The sequence below is a fragment of the Canis lupus genome, chromosome 3 (assembly GCF_003254725.2).
Source record: "Canis lupus dingo isolate Sandy chromosome 3, ASM325472v2, whole genome shotgun sequence".
Lineage (NCBI taxonomy): Eukaryota > Metazoa > Chordata > Mammalia > Carnivora > Canidae > Canis > Canis lupus.
The window spans coordinates 69,883,168-69,895,516 of record NC_064245.1 but is presented as its reverse complement, the minus strand read 5'-3'; positions in this window follow the sequence as shown (position 1 = coordinate 69,895,516).

Genomic DNA, 12,349 nt, shown 5'->3' with positions numbered 1-12,349 from the left:
CTCTTTCTGTGTCTCTCATGAATAAATAAATAAGAAATCTTTTAAAATAAATAAATAAAACTCTGATTCTTGGTGGGCCTGGGTGGCTCAGCGGCTGAGCATCTGCCTTGGGCTCAGGGCATGATCCCAGGTCCTGGGATCGAGTCCCACATCGGGGTCCCTGCGGGGAGCCTGCTTCTCCCTCTGCCTGTGTCTCTGCCTCTCTGTCTCTGAGTCTCTCATGAATAAATAAAGAAAATCTTAAAACAAAAACAAAAACCCGGTAGCACCACTGGCCCGCCCGTGGGAGAGGAAGCCGTCTGAGGAGCCTTCCTTGCCGCGGGGGGGTTGTCCTTGGGCTCCCATCACAAGGAAGCCGTATCTCAAAAATCGAGTTTAATGAGCAACAGCGGCGAGGCAAGGGTATGGTGATGACCCCTTATACAAAAGGGTCTCCCTGTATGAACCTGCTGCCCAAGCAGCAGGAGCTCACGGGCCATCGTGTCTGTTTCTGGAACTGCTCTGGGCATTGTGGATGAGGGCCTGGGCCGTGGGCCTCCGCGGGGGGTCTTCCCAGCCCACCATCCTTTTCTCGCGGCTTGAACACTCGCTCGTGTGTTCAATGTGGATGCATGACATCCACATGCCTGTGGGGCAGAGACTGGCTCCCTCGGGAACCTCTGCCTGCGCCTTCGCCTGACTGGTTCCGGAGCCCTTTGTTCTAGCACCTTCGTATCTATCACCGTGAACAGGACCCCGGGGTGCCGGGCAGGAGCCAGGGAGGTGGGGGTCACAGTGGGCAGCGTGCAGCCCCCGCTCTCCGGTGTCCCCCCGAACCAGGGAGTGAGGAGGTGCAGGGAGCAGTGAGTGATGACGGCACCGGGGCAGGTGTCCTAAAGCAGGTCCCAGGTGGGCCTGGAAGAACTGTCCCTCTCCGCCGGGTGACAGGCCAGGGCTCCGGGAAGGGCCAGCGTCTCAGCCACCACCCCAGGCCTCGTTCTGCTTCTCGGCCTGAGCCTGCGGGGAGCCAGGCTGATGCGTGGAGCCCGTCTCTGATCGGGGTGCAGCTGGGTGGGAGCCCGGCCTGCCAGCATTTTGTCTGTACGGGTGGGAGGTCTGTTTGGAGAGCTCGGATGCCGTACTCGCATCCTCTGGGGTGTTTCCAGGAGATGCCAGGCGGCTTGCCGGGGCCGTTGCAGGGCGCACGAGGCCGCCCCTGGGGTGCTAGCCTGGGCTGCCGGAGCCTGGCATCAGCGCGGGCACCAGCAGGGGGGAGGGCAGCACAGAGAGGAGGGGGTCCCCAGGAGAGGCGGCGCCAGAGCAGGGCCCGGCATCCCGTCTTGGCCACCTTTCAGCAGCTTTGGGAGCAGTTACGTCCTTGTCCCGAGCCTCCTCTGCTCGGGATAACTAGAGCTTTCTGCCTTCCCCGTGGGACTGTCCAGAGCACCCCGCACATCGTGTGCACCCAACGAACCCCGGCTCTCCGGCCCTCCCGGCCCTCATAACTGTTTTGCTGTTGTGAGGCGTACGAGGGCCACCCGCGCCTCGGGCCCCCAGCGCAGCACCTCGGACCCCACCTCCTCAGGCCCCTCCGACGCTCTCATCGCCCCGCCACCAGCCCCCGCCTGCATCCTGCCACGCGGCGACTGTTACCGAGGGTCCGCTCCGCGCCGCGGACAGACAGCTAGGGTAGCACGTCTCCATAGCACGTCCCGGTTCCATCCTATTCCAATCTGCGCTGTTGCATTTCACCTGAGCCCTGTGCCCCCGGAAAATAGCAAGGATTTAGAAATCCTCCCACCGTTTGTGTTCTGGAAAAACAGCTTGCTGCAAAGCACCAGCCTTCCCGTGTGACTCAGGTCTGACTCACAGACGTCCCCTTGTTTACTGTGACAAGGCCAGTGACAAACCATCCAATTCCCACTCTTTGTGCATGAAAGGTTAGCGGAACGGTTTGTCCCCACCGGCCAGTCTGTCCCTTAAGGTCCAAGCGTGTCCCCTAATCTGACCGGACCAGACGGGCACAAAGCCTCTCTCCTCTCGGCAGGCTCGCTCTCAGCCTGGCCCGGTGTGCGGTGCTGGGCGTGGCCTCCTGAGAAAGCCTGGCGGACGGTAGGTGCCCGGAACCACGGCCTCCGACCTACGGTCCCTTCCTCCACCGCCACGACCATCACACCCCACACTGCTCCTTTCCAGCCTGTAGAAGAAAGCCCTTCTCTGCCTGGCCTGGGGGTGCTTGCCGGGCTCGGGGTCCGAGCCCTCTCCCCAGGCCAATCACCCCGTTCCCACAAAGACCTTGTCTAAAGTCCAGAACTATTCATTTTTCATAAGTGCTTTTCTCTTTAGTTTTTTAGGGGGTGGAAGGGGAGAGAGAGAGAGAGACAGAGAGTATCTCAGCCAACTCGGTACTGAGCGCACAGCCCGAGCTGGGGCTCCATGTCGCCTCAATCCTGAGATCATGACCTGAGCCGAAATCAGGAGTCAGATTGAGCCACTGACTGAGCCACTCAGGTGCCCCGTTTTTTTTGTGTGTGCTTCTCTCTCTCTTTTTTTAGAACTATGGTAAAAATACATAACGTACACTTTACTGTCTTTAACCACTGCTAGGTGTGGTGGTGCCACCGTCATCACTTTGCATCTCCAGAACTTTCTCCTCTTGCAAAACTGCAACTCCGTCCCCATTACGACTGTCCCCACCCCCCCTGCACCCCCCAGCCCTGGCGCCCACCACTCTGCTTTCCGGCCCTCCTCCAGGCACCTCAGCTAAGTGGAGTCACACGCAGGGCTCACCCACGTGGTGGCGTCCACAAGATTTCCTTCCTTAGTTTCAGGCCAAACAACATCCCCCCGAGTGGATGTGCCAGGCGTCGCGTCTCCCATTCGTGGACAGACACTTGTGTTGTTTCCACCTGGTGGCCCATCCTGAATAGCGCTGCTTTGAACACGGGCGTGCAACTCTCTCGAGACCCAACCTTCAGCTCTTTCGGACGCATCCCTGGGAGTGGGTTCACCAGATGCATTTGTAGTTTTTTCAGACATAAGGTGATAATTTTGATTTTTAAGTTTGTTGAAGAGCCGCCATGCCGTGGTCCCCGGTGGGGACCCCCCCACAGTGCACGGGGCTCTGATTCCTTTGCAACCTCAGCACTGTTGGTCATTTCGTTTTTTCTGAGAGTAGCCATCCTAATGGCTACGAGCCCGGGTCTGTTCGTGTGACGGTATCGGCAACTATTTCTGGGCTCTTACTACGCTGCCAGCGCCAGTGCGTGTACATGGCGTGGGTGGAGGGACCAGAGGGTGAGCGTGGTTCTGTTTCCTCATCAGGACGGCCCATCTGGGTCTGTGCCCTGCAGAGGCCTGAGGGAGGGCGGGGGGGGGGGGGGTGTCAGGGGCTGTGAGGCGCCCCCACACACGTCTGCTCGGCGGAGGCACAACCCAGCGAGAGATGGACACCCGACCCCAGGGACCACCTCCGAGACCCTCCAGACTGTGAGAACAGAAGCACAGAGGCTAAGAAGAGCCAGGGCCTGGGGGCCCCAACAGAAATGAGGAAATCTGAGAGCATGCACGCCCTGAAGGAGCCTTGGGGGATTATTTCCTCTGGGTTATCAAAGACCTTCCTCTTGTGGCTGGACCGGTTGGCGTTGTTTGGAGTTGGGTGTTGAGAAGGATCCTGGAGCCAACGTGAACCCAGGGGTTGATCAATGGGCAGGTGGGGCTGGGCGAGCACGGGATACACTGGACACCTCTGATGCTCCAACCCCATCACTTCATAAAGGAAGAAACACGGCCCAGAGAGAGCGTGCACTTTTCCCGAGGTGCCACAGCAGGAAGCAGAGGGAACACAAATTACTTGAGGACCCTTCCGTCAGCCAGATGAGAAGACGTGGGTGCCTCCCGACCCTCTCCCTGTGGCTGACCTGGCCGGCCACAACCTCAAACCCCGGGGACCGTCACGTCACATGTGCCTGGGAAGCCTGGCTATGCCCGGCCCTGTGTCTTGGCCTGGGCCCACAGCCCGTATGGATCCCCTATCAGCTATTTCTCTGGAATGAAAACCGACATTAGCCACTGGAAGACAGTTATAAAATCTAAAACCACAGGGCTGGAGGGGAACTTCGTCAGCTTCTGGTCTACCGTTTTCCAAAGTGATGATATTTGAGGGAAAAAAATGAAAAATAAGAAAAATGAAAAATACAAAAGATGTCAGGGAGCATTTATTTTTAGGCACCTCCTGGGTGCCAGGCACTGCTCTGAGCGCCCCGGACCTAGCACTTCCACTGAGGCGGCCCGCTTTGCGCACAAGAAACACTCAGATTCCAGTAACAGATTCCTTCTTTGCTTTGGCCGCCAGGAATCTCATGGCTGAAGGTGAGGCTCGTGGTTAAGTGGCAGGACCATGCGGGTGTTCCTCAGGCCGCCAGAACAAAGTACCAGAAATGGACGGGCTTAAACAGCAGAAATGTACCGTCTCTGCAGTTCTGGAGGCCAGGAGCCAGAAGCGCTAGATCCGGGCGGTGCAGGGCTGTGCCCGCCTGAAGGTGCGGAGAAGCATGTGTTCCAGGCTTCCCTCCCAGCCTCTGGCCGCGTCCTGGTTTGTGGCAGCACAGCCCCAGTCCTCACACGGTGTCCTCCCTGTGTGCGTCTATGTCCAAACTTCTCCGTTTCATGGCGATGCGGGGCATGCTGGCTTTGGGTCGGGCCTACCCGACTCCACTATGGCCTTATCCTGACTTGACTTCTTATATCTGAACAGCCCTATTTCCAAGTAAGATCAGAGAGAGGCACCTGGGTGGCTCAGCCAGTGAAGCATCAGCCTTCGGCTCATGTCATGATCTCAGGGTCCTGGGATCGAGTCCCGCATCGGGCTCCCTGCTCAGCAGGGAGTCTGCTTCTCCCTCTGTCCCTCCCCCTGCTTGTGCTCTCTCTCTCTCTCTCTCTCAAATAATACATAAAAATTTAAAAAATCAAATAAACCAGAGTCTGAGGTGCTGAGGGTTAGGACTTCTATGTAATTTTTTGTGGGACGCGCTGCCTTCCTGCCTGCTATGTGCGCAGCCCTTCCTTGGTGCGCATCGGGGGCGGGGGGGGGGGGGGAGCAGGGCTCTCTGGTGTGTCTTCTTACAAGGACACTAGTCCTAGCAGATCAGGGGCCCTCCCTTATGACCCTTTAAAGCTGAGTCATGCAGAACATGAGAGACTCCTAGCTCTGGGAAACGAACAAGGGGTGGTGGAAAGGGGGGTGGGCGGGGGGGTGGGGTGACTGTGTGACGGGCACCGAGGGGGGCACTTGATGGGATGAGCACTGGGTGTTATGCTATATGTTGGCAAATTGAACTCCAAATAAAAGAAATTAAAAAAAAATAAAGCTCAGTCATGTCGGTAGAGGCCCCATCTTCAAACACAGCCTCACTGGGGTCAGGGCTTTACCATATGACTTTGGGGCAGACACAAACATAAAGTCCTACGTTTCTATAGAACAACCACACCCCTGGTTTCACCTTATCCCCTGCCTCTATTTCGCCTTGTATATACTTCAGAAGTACAAAAATTTATTTGTACTTCTAGTTTTGGGGGAGCAAGGCAGGTCTTGATAACGAACAACGAAATGATGGAACTGTCCTGTGTTCACGTAGAGGAGCCCAAAAGGCAGGAAACGCAGTGCCAGACAGTCTCTTCTGTCGCTCAGGCCAGTGGCTTCCCCACTCTTGTCCTTGGAGTCCCCCAGGGTCTCAACGAGCCCCCTCGGGGGGCCCGCGGCTGTGGGGACAGTGACGAGGGGCCTTGCACTCAGGGCTCTGGCCCCCAGGCTCCCTGAGCTGGAGTGTCTAGATCCTTCTGCTCTGTGGGTTGGGCTTCCACGTGGCCTGTTATGGATTAACGGTTCCGTGGCCACGATTGTTTGGAAAACCCTGCGGCCAAAGCAGCACCAGGAGGTCAGCCAGCAGCAGGAGGATGCGTCTGTCCTCAGAGCCCAGAGTCCGTTCTCTCTGCCTTCCTTCCTACAGTGGAAGGGTCAGGCAGTTGACAGCCGAGGGCCCTGAGAAAATCTCCTGGCCATTTGAGAATTGGGGAGACCAAGAGTATAATGGTCCCTTTAGCAGCTGGACTTGTGTGTCCCCGGCCTTGCACTCATTCTGTCTCCGGTTTGGGAATCGCAGGCAGACTGATGAACTGGGTCACCCAGCGCAGTATTGGTGCCAGGCCCTGGGGGTGTGAGAGCGGCTGCCTCGGCTGCTCAGCCAGCAGGGCTCCCGGCCACCTCTCCGTGCCCCGGCCCCCGGCCCACCCTGTCTCTTGCTCTATGTCACGGGCTGACCTGTGTCCCCGCCAAATTCAGGTGTGAGTCCTAGTCCCCAGCACCTCCGAATATGACTGTACTTGGAGACAGGGCCTTGAAAGAGGTGATTCAGGGAAAATGAGGTCACCTTGGGGGGCCGTGATCCAGTATAACTGGCGTCCTTACAAAAGAGGAGACCAGGACACAGACACGGAGGGACGACCCTACGAGGGCACAGGGAGAAGCTGGCTGTCTACAGGGCGAGGCGAGGAGGCATCAACCCTGCCCACACCCTGATCTCTGACCACCGGCCTCCAGAATGTTGGGAGGATAAACATCTGCTGTTTAGACCCCCTCGTCTGTGGTATTTCGTCACGGCAGCCCTAGCAAGCTAATACAGCCTGTGCCTGGAAATCTACCAAACACAGGCATCGATAGTAAACAAGAACATTTTTGTCTACATCTAGACCCTTTCAGAAGACCGTTAAAAATAATTTTCAAAGAAAGGTAAAATCCTGCTTCTCATACAGATGGGACTATGCATATGCATTGAAGATTTTATTTAACTCATGAATCAGGGAGCGAACCAGGCAGATGTTCTCACTGGTTCAAACGAGAATCCAAAGAACAGATGCATTTTTCAGATCAGGAACATTGGAGGGAATGACGTGGAGGGAGGGCGGGCTCGTCGCGGCAGAGAGAGCAGCCCACTGAGGCCCGCGGGCGAGGACAGAGTCTGCATGTCCTCAGAAGAGAATTATTATTATTTTTAAAAGATGCTATTTATTTATTCATGAGACACACAGAGAGAGAGGCAGAGACACAGGCAGAGGGAGGAGCAGGCTCCCTGCAGGGAGCCCAATGTGGGACTTGATCCCAGGACCCCGGGATCATGACCCGAGTCAAAGGCAGATGCTCAATCACTGAGCCACCGGTGGCCCAACAAGAATTATTTTGTACTCCCAGTGGCCCCAGGCTGAGTTGGGTTTATGCTTTTACACTACTTATGTTTAACCGTAAGGGTGCTCTTTTGAAAAGTAATAATTTTATTCTTTCGCTCCTGAGAACACGACCATCCTCCATGATGATCTGAAGCCTCCAACTGCCTTGGGTGGGGATAGGAGTGAGGTTAGGAATATTAGGGAAGGAGCAAAGACCAAGGCCAAGGGACTTAAGATGATCCGTTCTAAGAGCCAGGGTTTTGTTTTGTTAGAGAGACAGGGTTTTCAAAACTCCTTTCTCCCACTTGTCAGCCTATTGCAGGCCTGGCCCCGCTGGTTTGGAGGGTCCTCAGGAGGTGGCGAGGCAAGCAGGAGGTTTTTGTCCCAGAGATATGGGGAGATTGGACATCCATGCACCCTGCAGGTGCCACTGCGTGGGAGCAGAGGGGAAGCCTGGCCCCTACTCCCCGATTTGCCCCAGGGTCTCTTCTTTTCAAAAGGATACCAGTTTTGGGATGGGACCCCAGCCTTAAGATCTCATTTTAGTGGGGAGGGGGGACACACAATTCAGTCCACAGCAAGCACTTTCTTTTCATTCCAGAACTTCATCATCTCAAGTGGAAATCTCAACCTTGTGAACAGCCACTTCCCATAACCCTGTCCCCTGCCCCCCAGCTGCGGACATCTGCTCTCTTCTCTTCTTTCTCTTTTCTCTTCTCTTCTCTTCTCTTCTCTTCTCTTCTCTTCTCTTCTCTTCTCTTCTCTTCTTTCTCTTCTCTTCTCTTCATTTCCTTCCTTCCTTTCTTCCTTCCTTCCTTCCTTCCTTCCTTCCTTCCTCTTTCTTTCTTTCTTTCTTTCTTTCTTTCTTTCTTTCTTTCTTTCTTTCTTTCTTCTTTCTTTCTTTCTTTCTTTCTTTCTTTCTTTCTTTCTTTCTTTCTTTCTTTCTTTCTTCTTTCTTCTTTCTCTTTCTTTCTTTCTTTTTTCTTCTTTCTTTCCTTCTCTTCTTTCTTTCTCCATGGATTTGCCTATTCTAGACATTCCATGTAAATGGAATCACCCCACACATGCCCTTTGGGTCTGGCTTCCTTCACTTAGCACCATGCTCACAAGGGTTACCCACCAGGTAAAGCTATTTTTAAAGCTCAATTGTACAGAGACACGGAGAACCCAGGGAACCGAGTTCACGAGGCTGCTGAGTGGGGTCTCCTCTTAGAGCTGTGATGTGCCCCCTTCCCCCCCACCCCAGGGGGGCATACTGGAGTCTGGGACACGGAAGGGCACTCAGCAAGGACAAGAGACCCATGAGCCGGTGACTTCCCTTCATAGGACGCATCCCTCCAGACTGGGGAGAGAGGACGCTGCCTTGCCAGAAGCCGCTTGGGGGGCTCCAGGGGGCTCAGGAGGGTGAATGCACTTTGCCACCTGCCGGGTGCTGCAGGAATGCCCAGCAGCCCAGGCCCCGGGAGGGCTGAGGTCACCCCACCCGGGTCTCCGCTTTGTGAGGGGCTATAGCGCCATCTGGTGGCTTGAAGGAAACCCGACAGCAGCAGCCCAGGAGGGCCCACCGACTTGCTTGTACCTACATTCAAGGGAACCGGGCTTGTCTAGGCCCCTAGGGCCGTGCTTGGACCTTCGCGAACGTCCTCAAGCTCAGGGCAAGTGTGATGGGAATACAGGACACGGGTTCAGGGCGCTGACGGCAACGCACATTTTTGTGGCAAGGGAAGAGGTCTGTGACCATTTGCGATGTGAAAAGGCAAAGGAGTGCACATGGTATGAGCCACTTAAGAGAATGTGTAAGTAGCTAGATTTATTTGTATCTGAGCGCCAAGGGAGATGGCTGGAGGGAACAAGCCAAGGTGTCAACACAGAACGTTGAAGGGGTACGGAGCCAGGCCGCGCCTGAGAGAGATCTCAGCAGGTGTTAGCTGCTGTGGTCAGGGCAGGATCAGGTTCTTCATCCTCATCCTCATCCTCATCCTCATCATCCCTGGCTGATGGAATTATTTTTCCCTTTTACTTGTACGTATTTTCTGAGTTTTCTCTGCTGCCCATGCTACTCAGAAAAAAAAAAAAAGAAGAAATTAAAATAGAGGAAGGTGCATAAGCTCCCACGGAGAGATGAGCTCTGACTTTCATGAATATCATGGCAGCAAGCTGTGTTCTCTCCAAGCCCATCAATCACCTGGCAGGCGAGCCCTGCATGCCAGGCTGGGTCTGATCCTGGCTTTGGGCCCTGCCGCCCAGTCACCCTGCGACCCTGGGACCCGACCCCTCAGGGGGCTACTTTCCTCATCCGTAAACGGAGGGATCACAGGACTGACCTCACAGGTTTTGTTATGGAGTTTGCACAAGCTGACTCCTGTAAAGCACGTACTGTCCTGCCTGGCGTGTGGTAAGCACAGTGCATCTTTGCTGCCATACCCGGGCGAACCACCTCCCATCTCAGTGCATCAATCCAGCGAGGGATCTGGACAAGATCAGGGTTTCTGTGAGTCTTGTCCTTCCAACACCTGCCTCAGAGCCATCTGGGAGACTTGTTGAAAGGCAGATTCCTAGGCCTTGCCTAAAAGTTCCAAATCTGCACGGTCAGTAGATGTCACAGGGGAAACCTTCCAAGCTGAGCTCACGGGAAGTTGAGACCCATAATTTCTAAGGCCCCTTCCAGCTCACACATTCTAAGATGCTGGGTTCCTCTGGAGACCAGCCCAATCTCTTGACCTCTGCTCCCCAATTTTGTAATAGGAAAGGCAGTCCTCCCCCCGGGCAGGCTGTTTTCAGAGAATCGTAAAGCACTAAAGCTGGAGCTACTCATGCCGTAGTAGTCAGGACACTGATGTCCAGAGAGGGGAGGACGCTTATGCTTGCTGTGGGTGGCCCAGGCTAGGTGCACCCCACAACATCAAGGCCTGTCCCTGTCAGATAATTTGCTGTCCAAGCACACATTCACACACTTCCAAGCCTTTTCACCCCTTACACGTTTTTCTTTATTTCGGTTCAGGCTTTGGGGCAGAGTGATAAGGGGAGAAACGGAAGAGACAGGAACTATGGATTAAAAGAGCTTTGGAATTAATTTTTCCCTGGTTTTATTCTACAAGAACAAATTCCTGTCTTTGTCCAGCAGATTTATGCAAAGGGAGCCCCCTCAGCCTCACCAGGTCTTATTCTGAGCCTCAGGCAAGCAAACCCAGTACCTAGCATACAGGAGGTGCTCCATTAATGTTTCTCGATGGACATGGGGCAACTCTTAGGGTTTTTAGTCTGAGCAATGGGAATGAGCCTGCCATTTAATAAAGTCAGTAAGAGTAGGGGCAAGAATGCAGAGCTGAGATTGGAAAGTTTTCAGTCTGAGTGGTCTGTTGGATATTCAGATGAGGATGATGGGCAGTCCTGGGGAGGCTCTGGAGGACAGGAGTTTGGGAGTCATGAACAAATAGCACCGAAGCACAACTCGGACCTGAGGAGGTGCCCTAGGGAGGCAGCAAGGTCAGGGAGGGGTTAGGCCTGTGCTCCGAGCCACCCCAATTTCCAAGTGTGGACTGATGAGAGGGGAGAAGGGGTCTGAGATGGAGCAGCCAGTGAGTTGGGAATCTAGAGGGATCGACTCTCTGGGACATGTCCTAATTCTTGTCTCACGGAGGAAGGAGGCATCAATTCACTGCTAGACTGTCAGTACTGCCCAGGAGTCAACCAAGATGGGGACCCCTGGGTTAGCAATGGGGACCTGGACACCACTTGCCTTGGTGGAGTACTGGGAACAAGGGTTGTCTGATGGAACAGGGTTCTAGAGAGAAAAGAAAATCAGAGGATCAATCCAGGAGGTCCAATATTTGACTATATGATATTTAGTGATATTTCAAGAACTTTTTTTTAAGATTTTATTTATTTATTCATGAGAATACACAGAGAGGAGAGAGAGAGAGAGAGGCAGAGACATAGGCAGAGGCAGAAGCAGGCTCCATGCAGGGAGCCTGACGTGGGACTTGATCCCGGGTCTCCAGGATCACGCCCTGGGCTGAAGGCGGGGCCAAGCTGCTGAGCCACCCGGGATGGCTGGTGGCAAGTATCTTTTGACAAGTATCTGCTGAGCATCAGCAAGTGCCAGGCCCTGTGCTGGGCTCATGGGATAAAGGAGTGAACAAGAGACAAAAATCCAGGGAGTTCACATCCAGACACGATAACAAAAATCTGTAGGTCAGGCAGTGGTTAAGTCCTGATGAGAAAAACAAAGCTGGCAAGTTGGGAATGGGGTGTGTGTGTGGAGGGTTGCAGCTTTACATGGGGGTGCAATCTACAGATGTGGACCAGAGAGGCTGGTAGGTGCAGGCAAGGTTCCTCACTATTTGCTTCTACTTTCTCAGACAAAAAGGGAGCCAGGTCATGAGCAGGACGAGGGGGAAAGGAGGTGTGGAGGCTGGAGAGGACGATGAAGCGCACAAAGCAGAGTCGCCGAGGAAAGCGTGGGGTGGAAGGCAGCGAGGAAGGCCTTGCGGCGGCGGCCTAGGTCACAGGAGCAAGCTGTAGTAGGAAGCAGACAACAGCTGTTTCTCACCAGCCGGGCTCAGATAGCCCCATGCAGGGGGCCAGGGCTGGAGGCCGACCACGTAGGTTTGATACAGAGGCTGGGGGCTGGATCCTGGTGTGACGGGCCATGGGCTTAGCCTGGAAGGAGGCAGACAGGGACACGAGTGGACAGATCCAGTGGATCGCTGGATGGGGGGGATGAGGCCTGTTGGGCCCAGGAAACCAGAGGGAGGAGCGGGAAAGAGGCAGCGGGAGCTGTGGAGGGCAAGTGGAAGGAGGGAGAACCTCACTTGTGTGTGACCACCGTGGCTCAGGCTGACGCCCAGGCACACCTGCGAGCCGGTTCTCAGCTGGACCACGGGGCTGTGCCCATGCGAACCTCAGGTTCTCCCATCTGTAAGACGGGGATACTATATGCTCGCTGCTCCAGAGCTGCAGGACCAGAGGGCCGGTCCTGGTGGGGAAAACCTGGAGGCGAACCTGAGTCGGACTTCAAAGTGCACATTTGAGTCTGCAACCACACTGCCTTCCCGAGCACCATCACCTGCCTGCTTCTCTCACTGCTGGTACTGTATTTTGGAGTTACAGTGGGCAGTGACGGCATCTGTACAGGGTCCTTTGTGCA